The sequence below is a fragment of the Tenrec ecaudatus genome, chromosome 8 (genome assembly GCF_050624435.1).
Source record: "Tenrec ecaudatus isolate mTenEca1 chromosome 8, mTenEca1.hap1, whole genome shotgun sequence".
NCBI classification, from domain to species: Eukaryota; Metazoa; Chordata; class Mammalia; order Afrosoricida; family Tenrecidae; genus Tenrec; species Tenrec ecaudatus.
The window spans coordinates 140572282-140587214 of NC_134537.1; the positions used below are offsets into that span (position 1 = coordinate 140572282).

The 14933-nt window shown below is 42.2% G+C and overlaps 1 protein-coding gene across 2 annotated transcripts in view; it reads right to left on the bottom strand.

Annotated features, from left to right (window-relative positions):
- Window positions 1-14933, bottom strand: part of ALMS1 (ALMS1 centrosome and basal body associated protein) — a 123539-nt gene that overhangs the window by 12526 nt on the left and 96080 nt on the right. The gene's annotated exons all lie outside the window — the stretch shown is intronic.

Here is a 14933-nt window from a genome sequence, read left to right on the forward strand (position 1 = left end):
ACCACCTCAGTGGCATGTGTGCGAGTTGTACACCCACAATCTTGACACCTCTGAGGTCCACAGAGAGAACGCTCACGGATTGGGCCCTCCAGTCAGCAGTCACTTCCATGGCCTGGGCTCCATAAGCTCCCCTCCTCTCACTGTGTGTGTGTTTGTGATTGGGGCGGGGGAGGTGTGAGTGCTGGGGTGTGTGGGGATGTTTCTCTTCAATTCTTTGGTCCAACCTGGCAGGAGGTGGCAACTGCATCTATGCAACCAAGTCCCATCGATGGCTTCTACTGCCATAACCCACTGGCTGAGTGCACCATCTGTCTTTGTACCACTTCCTCGGTGAGAGGCAGCAGCAAATACCAGCTCAGTCTGCTTTCAGCTGCTCGACATGAGCCAGGAACAGAAATCTCTCATCTCCCCAGGAGACAAGCTGTGGGTGCCTGAGTGCTGCCAAGCCAACGAGCACAACGATGCACCTGCCCCACTGCCTGCATATAGCAAAGCAAAGAAAGCAAAAGCCTTGAGTGAGACAGAGCCACACACTGTCATCAAACAACACAGAAACGCCACGTTGTCAACAGATGATGATGAGTTTATAAAAAGAAAAAGGCAAGGTGACGCAAACCAGAGACTAAAAGACAGAGCCAGAAAATGAATCATGATTACGACCAGTCAACAGTCAGACGAGAATAAAGAGCATGGACAAAATCAGGGAAAACGCACACCAAACTCTAGAGGAATTCGGGAAAAATACTACAAGAACAAGCTGACGAAATAAATGTTAAGTCAGATATCATACGAAAACAGCCCATAGAAATCCAGAAGATTAATATTAAAATTTCAGAAATAATTTTGGGAGGATAAAGGAGTGTAACAGAATCAATGGAAGACAGAATTAGTAAAATTGAAAGCAAGTCTATTACTACTAATGTATTAGACGAATTAGAAAAATGAACAAAAACCAAACCAACCAACCAAACAAGACTTCTGAGATACTAACAGGAGACATTAATGCACAATTCTCCAGGGACTACGCACCCAGACTCAACACAGTTACAGGTGGTCTAAACATACCGGCCAACTAGACCTTCTGGACATCTGCAGAACACTCTGCCCCCCAATAGTACAATATACACTATCTGTTCCAGCATCCATGGAGCATTCTCTGGAATAGGCACAAAGCAAGGCTCACTAAATTTAAAAACATCGAAATGCTACAAAGCACCTTTCCAGATTACATTATAAAATTCCAATTCAATGACAAATCGTCCGAGCAACAAGGTAGAGACCGTTTTGTGTCTACCTGTTATATGTACACCTTCAAAATCATTCCAACAGAGGACACCTCATTTCAGCTGCGGATTCTGAGGATGTGGGGAGAGGGAGAAAGTGGTTCAGTTGCGGCCATACAACAGTGTTTTTAGGTCACACCAAATCAACAGATACTCCGACATGAGTGAACCTTATGAGGAATTCAAGTCAGGATGTGGGGCGGGGGACAGAGAGGACCCGGAGGAAGGGACTTTATTTCTTTTGACAGGTAAACAGGGAAGAGGAGCAACCTCCCATCGAGAAAAAACACTAAACCAGACTTACATAGAAGGCAAGGGAAGACTAGCCCAGCACTACCTATGTTCCTAATTGAACACTTTTGACCTTGTAGCTGTCCAGCCCTTGACGACCCAGGCCACAGGACCTTAGACTGTGTTCTTCTGAGGCACACAGCATCCTCGAGAGGCCACACTGGAAGCACTTGATGTAGAAGCCCCACTAAGTGAACTGGGCTTTACCGCAAACTCGCCGTAGTCCTTGGTGGTCTTAAGGTTGAAACTCCTTAGTGTTTCAGAACCAGATGGAACCTATTCCGAGCTTACAGAATTGGCGATCGCTGGACTCTGGCGTGGATCTCTCGCCCTGAGGGTGCCCAGTAAATGGAGACTATCACATACTTACTACGGTACTGCCCTCCTTGCTTTACTGTGGCATGTATAAGTCTGGTAGGCATGGTTCTGCCATTGTGAGTGAACATTATTAGAAGTTTTGCTCTTTCACCAACTCCCATTGTTTGTGTGAAGTGTCCAGTCACTTCAGAGTTTAATCTGTACAAGTCAACAAATGATATATTGAGGTTCATAGCCGGCCTATGATTGTATAATGTCCTTTACTCAATAGTATTTTAAATTCTACACGATCAGCTAAGTTAATGATACTGTCAATAGAATTACCTTATACCCCAGGGTGATCAACAATGTTCTCTAACATACAATAATTATGCCTCTAAAGTGAACCAGAAACACATATAAATCATAGATATACGAATGGCTTTGGGGTTCACACTTAATTCTAGCCCCAATCTGAAAACAATTAGTTCTTATTGTGTGGCCCTGCTTGATGTTTGCTCCCACGAAGAGATATGGGTGTGATAACAAAGTGTGGTGGAGAAACTAGATGTGCCTGGCTATTAGCAAGAATAGCGTCTGGGGTCGTAAAGGCTTGTCTCTGAACAAGCGGCCACCTGAGTGGGTTGCCAACTAGGGCCACACAGAAGAGGCACACACTAACTAACCTGTGTGATCTAAGAATTGTGAACGATAAAGTCCAAAACCGAAGGAGGGAATGGTATCAGAACTTAAATACGGACGACAGCAGGAGTCCAAAATCCATTTGCAGGGCGACACAGGGATTGACTTCCAGTGAGTCCTCTTTGACTACGACCAGGGCTATGAATGGCCTTGCTCTCATGCAGAGAGCGTGTTTTTCTGTATTATTTTGTTTCCCATGTTTTTCAGTGTAAGAATCTAGGATGGGGGAGGGCGGGGGGGGGAATGAGGAGCTGATGCCAGGGGCTCATGTAGAAAGAAAATGTTTGGAAAAAGATGACAACATATGTAAAGATGTGTTTGACACAATGGATATATGTATGGATTGTCAAAAGAGCTGTAGAAGGCCCCAATAAAGTAAAAACTAAAAAACTTCTGGGAGGTAGAGAGAGGGTGGGTTGGAAAGGGGGAACAGATTACAAGGATCTACATATAACCTCCTCCCTGGGGGATGGACAACAGAAAAGTGGGTGATGAAGGGAGACATCGGACAGGGAAAGATATGACAAAATTATAATTTATAAATTATCAAGGCTTCATGAGGAAAAGGGGAGTGCGTAGGGAGGGGAAAAACGAGGAGCTGATGCTAGGGGCTTAAGTGGAGAGCAAATGTTTTGGGAATGATGAGGGCAATGAATGCACAAATGTGCTTTATGCAATTGATGTATATATGGATTGTGATGAGTTGTATAGAACCCCCAATGAAATAATTTTTTTTTTTAAAAGAACAACTCAGGATGGGTATGGTTATAGAGACAGTGATTGTGTTGCTGGTCTCTTTGGGGGCATGACAGGGAATCTGGGGGAGGTGGGGAGCTGATGAGTAGAAGAAAGAAGCAATTTTCAAATTGACTGTGGAGCTAATAATGATGAGAACAAAGATGAAGAAAATGTTCTAAAACTGGTTGTGGGGATGACTACAACTCTTCCCGATGTGGCTGAGTTATATGTATGATACGTGAATTACATGCCAATAAAACTGCTGGGGAAAAAGACTCCACATATAAATTTCTGTTGGGGAAAAAAAGTCGATTGTGGAGATGCCTGTACAACTCTTATTAATATGATTCAATTGTATTACAGATGAAACATATGACAATAAAAATTTAATAAAAAAATAACCAATACAATGAAAAAAAAGAGTCAAACACATGGAAATTTAATAATACCCTGCTTGAGAACAACTGGGTCAGAGAAGAAATTCTAAAGTTTCTTGAATAAATAATGTACATGGAGAGTATTGCAATATATGCGTTTGAACAAAATGTGTATGAATTGTGGAATGTCAGACTGGTGATCTGCTCTGTAAATCTTTACCTAATTCACAAGGAAATGTTAAAACAAAACAAACAAGCAAACAAAACTGGGCATTTGCTGAGTAAATGAATTAATTAAATGAATTAATTAAATGCTAATCAATAAGCCATAAATGTTTTGGCAGAAATTATATTTCTATTTTTTTAAATTTGGAAAAACATATAAGAAAGTGCGTTGGGAGCACATCACCCCCCTCCGCCCCACAAAGCAGAGCACCCCCAGAAGTTTAGGAGCTGTCATCATCTCCTCATGCCCACCAGAAGTAACCAATACCCCGACTCCTCTGTGGGTGATGATCTTGTTTTCCTTTAGCTTGTAGAGGATCTACTGTATATATTTTTAGACAATATACCATCCCATTCACGCAGTTTAGAACCTTATATAAATGGCCTCCTATTCTGTTTAAAAAAAAAAATCCTCAACTCAAATGAGTGAAACTCAACGTCTCCAAATCTCTAGGATGTAACAAAAGCAGTTCTCCGAGGACAATGTGTACCAATAAACACACATATTAATCAATACTTTAACCCAACATCTCCAACAAATAAAGGCAGAACGAGCCAACAGGAAATAATGATTAGAGCAAAAAATAAATAGAATCAACAAGGAAAGAAGTTGTCAATCCCATTTGAAACATTCAATAAAACCGACAAACCAATGCCAAGTCAAATAAAGGAGGAGGAGATGAAAGTAACACACACGAGAAATGAAAGGGCAGCATCACCACAGAACCAAATGTACTTAAGAAGCATTATGAAAGAATAGCATGAAGAAGCACACTCCAAACACTTGAAAACCCAGGAGGAATCGATGCATTTCTAGATCGGTCACCACCAAGCTAGTATAACGGGTGGCAGAAAACTCTGAACAGACTCATCACATCTCTCAGAAAGTTGAGCAGGTTATGACCAGACTCCCAACATAAATAAGTCCTTGCTCAGGCAGTTCTGTGGTGACTCCTCTGAAACAATTTCTAATCTTCTACACGAAATAAAAAGAACCAAAGGAGAATGACGACCGTGCCCTGGGCTGCTCAAAGGCACACCAGACCTGTCTCGGGAGGAGCAAGACCAGAGCGCTCTTAAGAGGCAAGGGTGGCAAGACTTTGTCGTACATGCTTTGGACATATGGAGGAGGACATCCTGCTGGGCAAGCTGGGAGGGCAGGAAGGAGCTCAAGGTGAGGGAAGGACACAGTGACTGCAACAAAAGGCTCAGGCAGAGGAGCAACTGTAAGGTCGGAGGAGGAGCGGGCAGTGGTTTGTTCTTCTGTGCCCAGGGTTGCTATGGGTTGGAACTGACTGATGGCCCCTACCAACAAAAACTCTTCTAAAATAATGAAACAACAGAACATCCCCAAGTTCATGATACAATTCAAGCACATTCTTAAATCCAAAGTCAAGCAAATATACCACTAAAAAATAAAATAGACCAATATCCCTCAGGAACACAGATGCAAAAATTATCCACAAAATCCTAGCCAACAGTATCCAACAACCTGTCAATTATTAAGACATCATGAAAAAATAAATACATAAACAAGACATCATGACCAAGTGGAATTTATAGGAAATGTGCAAGGATGGTTCAACATTGACCATATGACCTTAACAGTCAACGCAGAAAAGGAATCTGACAAAACACAACCTCCTTCCTGACAAATACTCAGCAGAATAGAAACAGAAGGGAAACACAACATACCGTAGATACTCGAGTGTAAGCCGACCCAAATATCAGCCGAGGCACCTAATTTTACCACAAAATACGGTAATTATGGGCATAAACACAAAACTAACTGCCAATATTATTCTCAATGAAGAGAGGCCGGAAGCATTCCCTTTGTGAAAGGAAACCAGACAAGAATGTCCTTTTATCGCTCTATCTTCTCTCTTCCCCCTGTCCTCTCTACCCCCTCTAAAAAAAAGAATGTCCTTTTACCACCACTGCTATTCAATATTGTATTGGAAGTCTTAAGAAAGCTCAGAAGACTTAACCAGGTCTTACTCTCTAAAGTTTATAGAAAATTTTAATACCACAACAGCAAAATGACAAGTCATCCAATTAATAAATGGGCGGAGCACATGAACAAATGCTTCACCAAAGAATACATTCAGGTAACCAACAAACATGTACAGAAATGTTCATAACCACGAGGCACTCAAGATGTAAATGAAAACCACTGAGATATCATCTTACCTCAGCCTTATGAGAAAAGTTGAAAAGAAAAAATAAAGAACAAATGCTGATGAAGGTGTGGAGAGACTGGAACCCTAATACGTTGCTAATAGGTCGGCACTATGCCGTAATCACTGTGGGAAATGGTATAGCGCTTCATTTAAAAACTGAAAATAGAAATACCCTATGATCTGGTAATCCCACCAGTTGGTATATATTTTTGAGAAATAAGAGCTGTAACATGAATAGAGAGACACACATTGATGTCTATCACAGCACTATCACAACATTAAAAAGATGGAAACAAGTAAATGTCCACCAACAGATGAATGGAAAAACAAACTATGGTCTATGCATACCATATAATACATTAGAGAATAAAGATGAATTGCAAAATACCCCACAGGACAGATGACATGGAAGAGATTATGCTGCATGAAATCAGTCAACCACAAAAGGACAAAGACAGAATATCCAGTAGGGCAAAAAGTCAAGGAAAGATTTCCGCACGTAAAAAACAGTCTTTGATGGCTAACAGGGGTTGAGGGGAAGACCAGGTAAATCACTAACTAGAGGAGACACACACATTAACTTGGATGAAGGGTAAGGAGATAGGCAACTGGAAGAGGTCAGCACAAAAGATCAGGGCAAAGCGGGTGGGGGTGGGGGTGGGGAGAGCAGAAGAGTAAACACCATTACATACACAATTCTGCAACAGCAGTGCTAACGTTCTCTGAGTAGACATACAGCATACATGTAAGTTCACCAGGTGTAGGAAGGTGGATGGGACGTACCATGAGCAGATACAGACTTAACAGAAGACATTTCTCTAGGTTTCCTTATACATGTGGAAACACAGTCATGAATGTGGAGGAGCACAGAAGGGGGAAAGCTGTGGAAACTGCGGCCATAATCAAATAATCCGAGGGAATGAGGTGCTATGCCTGGGGGCTCAGGATCATAAGGCTTGGGGGACACATCAAGGTCAACTGGAAACTATGACCTCAGAGAAACAACACAAAGACTGTTCTACATCTTACTTTTGTGAGTATTGACTGGAAGAGGCATCCTCAAACTAGGGCCCGCGGGCCACATGCGGCCCACTGAGGACATTTATCCGGCCCGCCGGGTGTTTTTGCCCATTTGTTTTTTTACTTCAAAATAAGATATGTACAGTGTGCATAGGAATTTGTTCATCTTTTTTTAAAACTATAGTCTGGCCCTCCAATGGGTCTGAGGGACAGTGAACTGGTCCCGTTAAAAGAGTCTGAGGACCCCTGGACTGGGGTCTTCAAGTCTGTGTGTGGCTATCAAAGGGGCAAGTTTTGGTCTCTCCCCGTTTGGAGCAAAGAAAAGTGAAGGAAAACAAGTATGCATGGAAACAACCCGTCCAAAGGGCGAATGGACCACTTGAGCTGCAGCTTCCACAGCCTGAGACCAGAAGAATTAGATGGTGCTGGCTACCACTGCGGGCCACTAGGAAAGGGATCATTATAGGGCAGAGGGGGAGCAAAATGTGGAACAGGGTTCAAAATCATATACAGGCTTACTATTGGGTTAAAGACTAGTAGAACCCCCTGCAAACCCTGAGTCATCCTCAGGCCTGGAACTAAACTCACCCCCTTGGCTCACTTTTAGCCACATAGACAGGTCTGTAAGGTGAACAATAACCCCAGGGAGGAATGCCTTTTTAGACATATTAACCATAAGAGATCAGAAGCACAGCATTTGACCAGGGATAGAATAGACAAGAAAAAAATAGCAAATAGGACTGTCATGAAACAAATGTGAAAATTGTGGAATGGAAACCTAATTTACTCTGCAAATCTTTACCCACATCACAATAAATTTTTTTTTTAAATGACTGAACAAAGCAAAAAGGAATAGACTATAAACAGCTCTGGTGAGGTCAGCAAAAATAAAAAACACTATGCCATAGAAGCGTCTACCCACACAGGCAATTAGTCTGCTTTTCCAGTGTGCTTATCACCATCTGACATACAACATGGAAAGTTCAAAAGGCATGCTTTAACATGTAAGAAATCCAAGACAGGGTCTCCGTATCAGGAAAGTGTGGAAACTATGACCTAAGAGAACCAGTTCATCTAGTGAAGACTGGAGAGGTCAGAGATTAAACTTGTCTGTGCCTTCAACATGGAGAACTAGAAACAGGGCTAGGAATTCTACTGCTGGCAGATTTTGGACGTTCAAAAGGAAACACACTGATGACTGGTGCTATGGACAACTGGACTGATGTGCCACACGAGCAGCGGGGGTGTGAGCGGGAGCTTTCCAACAGGGGCTGAGGTGTTGGTGTGATGGGTGTGGGTGTGACCAGACAGCTCCTTCGGTCCCTTCCAACCCTGACTGTGCGTCTCCCACCCTTCCAAAGTATATGGCCAGCCGAGAGAGCTGTGAAAGAACACAGCTGACACCTGATTAGCTGGGGACGTCTGATTTCCAGTCCAGACTCCTCTTCTTGATTAAGCAATTTCTGTCCATAAAGGGACAAGTATTTAAAAATGGAAAATCATCCAAGAATAAAAATCACTCTTAGAATGTATTTACTCAGCCCACTCAAATGGCTAAGTGAAGTTAGAAGGGAATATGGAGAAAGCAGAATCTCACATCTTAAAAAAAAAAATCTTGTATCTTGCCGGTGGGAATGCAATATGGAATAATCACGTTCTGGGGGGGAAAAAAAGTCTGGCAGCTCCTTAAACAGAAGGAGTTAGGAGGAGAGTTGTTTTGTATTTCAGTCATTCCATTCCTAGGGACAGGCCCAAGAACAGTAAGCTTCTATATGAACGACCACCGCGGCTCTGTTCAGAGCTGCTAAAACATGAAAGCACACTCAAGTGGACGTTATTGAGTGATCAATGAAATGTGGTACGATGGGGACAGAATTTGGAAATAAAAAAGAGTGAACTACCAATACGTGCTACAGTGGGAACAAATCTAGAAGTCAGAAAGTGAAAGGAACAATCACAAAAGGCCAGGTATCACGTGACTCCATTTAAAAGAACTGCTCTGCAAAGGCCAACCCTCAGGCCCGTGGAATGGGGGCTGGGGAAGAGGTTGAAGGAGAAAGTTGAGGGCTGTTAGGGAGTCCAGGGTTTCCTTTTGTTTCAAAGTTCGACTGAAGTCAGAGCTGTATGATTGTGTGCTGATACCAGAAACCACTGAAGGGGATGCTTTAGATGGTGGAAGCAAGCTGTGTTACTCACGTATGCAAGGGGAAAGCGATGCGGGCTATGAAGCCTGGTTTGAAGGCGAAAAGGTTATCACACTCTGGTTCTGCATCCCCTGACTGGGTACTACAAGGATACAAGAGCAGTGGCAGGCAACCCACACTATCCATTTCATAGAATAAACAACAGGCAATCCAGAGGCGTTTCCCAACAAAAGCATGGGTTCCGGATGTGCGGGTGACTCAGCACTACACTCTCAAGCTGGAGGCAAGTGCCAAGGGGCAGAATCGGGGATTCCTGTCACGTCGTGTTGGCTTCAAGAGACTCATGGCAAGAAGTGGAATGCTCAGGACTGACCTTTGGTGTCGAGTCCTGTCATTGGATCAGGACATTTTTCTTTGCTGAGTTCACTCACAGATGCTGTCCGTACTTCACAACAGTTTCCACTTTCCTTAGTCCCCGGTACCTTGGGCATCTAGATCCTCCAGTGAGCTCCTCACTCCTCGCTCCTCAGGGCCTGGGTGGGAAGTGCCCTAGGAAGTTCGCTGCCCTGGCATTTACACCTAAGGACTGATGTGGCTACAAGTGTGGTCAAGCTCTGCGGCACACACAGTCCAGCAAGGAGACACAGGTTGGCAACCTGTGTTTTTAATTTCTTCTAGTATGAGAGCACATTCACATGCTGATGACTTTTATGATACCAAGAGAAGGAACTAGCATCTCACTTTTTAGTTTTTAAGTATGAAATCTAAGAGAGACTCATCCCCATAGTTCTTGATCAAAGATACTAACAAATAGGTCCTAAATCAAAGTGTTTCATGTAGAAAGTTATGGTATTATTATTTGTTTTTATTGAAATTGAGTTTAAGAAAACATGGGACATTGAAAAAGAGGCCTCTTTCCATGTAAAGCCCGATGTGGGCATCTTCACGGAGGAAGGTAGCTACTGCAGAGCTCAGGCAGTCAGATGACCTCTGGCATAGACCTTTCCTTCAGAGTAAGGGGTTTACACTAATGCATGTTAAACCACTTACGTTTCACACCAGGCAAAACAATGATAAGATATTCAGAGTCAAAATTATAGTCCATCCCTATTAAAAGACAGTCTTCACTCGTGAAAACACTTCACACATGTCCAGAGGAAGCTGGCAACTGTAGATTCAAGAAACATTTAGTAGCCAGTGTGAATTGGCACAATCACAAGGTGTCTGTCCGAAGGACATTTTGACTTTTAATCAATGCCTAGAAACACAATTAAAGCTTACACAGGCAGGGATTTCAGTGTTAACCCTTACTCATCTTTAGAAAACTAAAGCTACTAACAATTTCTGCAGGTCCCACACTTTAAATACCACACCCCCACATATCCTTCCAGAGAAGACTGCCTGCATGATGGAGCCTCAGAAAATCCTACTGTGACAGGAACGGAGAGTAAAACACGGAACGATGCTGCATGGCACCACAATTCGAAGTATGGCCAAGAGGGTGTGGGTGGCTGAAATGCTGCAGTAGCAGCATCTCGTAGACTCGAGATCAAGAAACTACCGGGATGATGGTAACATTTCCTAGAAAATGGCGGGGCTGGGTCAGACAGGAAGAGAACAAATTCCTCAATTAACACACAGCAAACCCCAGCAGGTTGGAGGATGAGCATGAAGTCTTCGGGGCAGGGGTGGGGGGGTGAGTATAACCAGTTGACTTGGATTCTAAAGTTTTTCTTTCAGGCTCAACAAATTATGGTCTGGAAATGTCCTTTCTTATTTCTTCTCTTATTTTCCCCTTGGCTGAGATTTATAATCACCTTTACTCTAAAATCGTTATTCTAGTAATGATAATATCGATGAGGTTCAGCTATACATATGCTTATCAGATATTATCATATAGATGTTCTGTTCTAATTTCATGTTGAATATGACTACATTCTTCATATTTCAGTCAAGCTCAAATTTCTTTCTCAACTCCCCCAGTTTCGACATTTATTTCAGTCGTTTTAAAAGTGCCTTCTAGGGAGGGAGGGAAAAAAATGACAAGCTGATACCAAGGGCTCAAGTAGAAAGCAAATGTTTTGAGAATGATGATGGCAACAAATGTACAAACGTGCTTAACACAATCGATGTATGTATGGATTGTGATGAGTTGTATAAGCCCCCAATAAAATGATTAAAATTTAAAAAGTGGTTCCAAAGTGGATGATGCTACCCCCTGGGGTTGGGTGCTGGAATGATCTGGGTAGGTCAGGGCTGCAAAAGTAGTTATCTACAATCTATTCTGGACTATACAACAGCAGGTTTTAGTTGTCAGTGGGGCACTGAGTAATTTTTCTTTCTTTCTTTCTGAAAAGGTGGTAGGCCAAATCTATTTTAAAGTATTAAAGAGCAAGGTTTCTTAGAGGACTAAGGTGCACCTGACTCAAGCCATGGTGTTTTCAATTGCTTCACATGCTTGTGAAAGTTGGACAGTGAATAAAGATGTTCAAAGAACAGATGCATTTCGACTGTGGTGCTGGCGAAGGTACCATGGGCTGACAAAAGAACAAACAAATCTGTCTCACAAGAACAGCCAAGAATGCTGTTTGTAGCGGCAAGGATGGTGAGACTGTCTCACAAGGATGTTGTCAGGAGAGACCAGTCAGCTTGGTCAAATCAAGGGACAGCACAAAAAAGAAATGCTTGTCATGAGAGGGTGGACACAGTGGCTGCAACAATGATATAGAACCATCATGAGGTTGGTGCAGGATCAGGACCAGGCAGTGTTTCGTTGTTGTAAAAAAAAAAAAAAAGGTGGTTATACGGCTATCAAAAGATATAGCATCTGGGGTCTTAAAAGCTTGAAGGTAAACAAGCAGCCATCTAGCTGAGAAGCAACAAAGCCCACATGGAAGAAGCACACCATCCTGTGTGATCACGAGGTGTCGAAGGGATGAGGTATCAGGCATCGAAGAACAAAAAGTCTTATCATTGTGAATGAGGGAGTGTGTGGTGAGGGGACCCAAAGTCCATCTGTAGGCAACTGGACATTCCCTTACGGAAGGGTCTCGGGGAGGAGACAAGCCAGTCAGGGTGCAGTGTAGCAACGATGAAATATATAACTTTCCTCTAGTTCCTAAATGCTTCCCCGCCCCCACTATCATGATTCCAATTCTACCTTACAAATCTGGCTGGACCAGAGGATGTACACTGGTACAGATAGGAACTGGAAACACAGGGAATCCAGGACATATGATCCCTTCAGGACTAGGGGTGAGAGTGGCCATACCAGGAGGGTGGAGTAGAGAGGGGGAACCGATTACAGGAATCTACATATAACCTCCTCCCTGGGGGGCAGACAACAGAAAAGTTGATGATGGGAGACATCAGACAGTGTAAGATATGACAAAATAAAAATTTATAAATTATCAAGGGTTCATGAGGGAGGAGGGAGCAGGGAGGGAGGGGGAAAAATTAGGATGATACCAGGGGCTTACATGGACAGTAGGTGTTTTGAGGATGAGGGGAACGAATATACAAATGTGCTTTATACAATTGATATATGTATGGACTGTGATAAGAATTGTATGAGCCCCCTACTAAAATGATTTTTAAAAATAGGGTGGCTATGATTCAGAACCAACTCACAGGCACCCAACAACAAAACATATTTTAAAGGACCCAGATCAAATTCTTATCAAGTCCTATCAGTCACAGTCTAGCTAGATAAAACCGATTTAAAAATAATCAATTTATGGTCATTTTCTTATTAAAAACCTGTTTATAATTAGCCAACAATTCAGAAATAAATTATACATCATACTTAAAATAAAGCTTTCAATATATTATACCCATCTCTACCTAAAATAAAAGTGTTCAAAGAAAAACAAGATACTATTTTTTATAATCTTGAGATTGGGAAGATCTTTTTTAGTATGAAACCTAGAAGTTGATGTAAAAACAACACAATCAATGCTTAAGAATGGAAAAAAGCCATCAGACCAAAAGGGACAAAGGATATGAAAAGGTTAACTCCTAAAATAAGAAACGTAAATGCCATTCCCTGAAACCTAATATTAAGAAACATAAAATTTAAAGCACTAAACTTTATCATACATCAGATTAAGATATACTAAAGAGATTGATAACACCCACAGCTGGCAAGGCAACGGAGAAACACATATTCAACTTTGCTGGTGGGAACAAAAACTTGTACAATTCTCCTGTAGGACGCATGATTAGGGCAGGGAGACTGTAGATGAGACTGCTAACCAACAGCAAGCCTGGTCATTCAAACCCACCAGTGGGGGTGGGGGTGTAGAGGTAGATACAGAATCAATGGAAGATAGAAATACAAAACTGAAGACAAATCTCTCAGAACCAATCTATTAGAGTAAGAATCAAAAAGAAGACAGAAAACAACAGGGCTCCTTAGATAATAGTATCAGCAGGCTTCAATACACACTCTCCACGAAGGGGGGCAGAAGTGGAGAAAAAGGAGGCTTTGCGGCCCTACAGAGTCACAAAGCTTCGGCACTCTTACATAGGGAAGTTCGCTATGAGTCAGAGTCAAGACCATGGTAGTGGGGTGATGACTTCCTCTGAGGGATCTCTTACATCTTAGACCAGGTCTTTAGAAAGAGCCAAATGTTAGTATGCTGATCAGATTTTTAGAAGGATTTATTAATTTACATATCATCCATATTTATTACAAAAAAGAATGCTTGTCCCCAGCCCAGTTTAGAATGCTTGCTATTTTCCCATTAACCTTGTTCACAAAGAACTATAATTTAAAGCTTTATATTTCTCTCTCTGTACCGACTTACCCATGTTAAAACTATAATTTTTAGGTTTCAACTTTACTATACGGAGGTGGGGGGACTTAAAAAAGTTTGTGGAAAAATGGAAATAAAAGACAATAGAACTTTCTTTACGTGAGCTTTCTGAAACCCTCTTGTATTGTGGATAAATCTAAGAAAAATGTATTCAAGAAGCTTACTTTTATTGTATTTTCGTCATATCTAAATGACTGCATTTAGATACATGAAAAACATAATCTGATTGAAAGCATGTAGTAATTCTGGATGTTGCTAAAGGACTCTTCTCCTTTGGAAATTGTGAAGTGGGGCACAGTGTAGATACTCAAGAAAAGTAGTGTCTGATTTTTAAAAATTCTTACCTTCCCTTTGTCTAGGAAATTATAGTTCTAATCTTCTGACAAAAATGAAAAACCTGGTTATGGAGATGTAGAGATTGTCACACATTGCAGGTTGGGATGTCAACTGGACAGTGATTTTGCCATATTTTCATTGTTCTTGGATCCTGATGATCAACATTCAAATAACCTACTGTATTATTGAACAGGACCTCTTTAAAGCGCTAAAGAACAACGGAGCCACTTTGAGGGCCCAAAGAATGCCACAGCATTGTCAATCCCTACAATCATGAGGAAGCTGGGTCACAGGAGGACTGGGGCCTCTGCGATCGGAGTTGGTGAAGAACGTTGAGAGGACGGCCAGAACGACAGACACACCTGACACCTGCTCAGAATGCCCTAGAAGCCAGGATGGCGAGGCTTCCCCCCACCTTCCTTTGGACATGTTCTCAGGAGAGCCTATCACCCAGGACCAGGATCTGAGGCTTGGTAAGGATGGGGGCATCCAAACGAGAGGAAGAACTTCAAGGAGACGGACT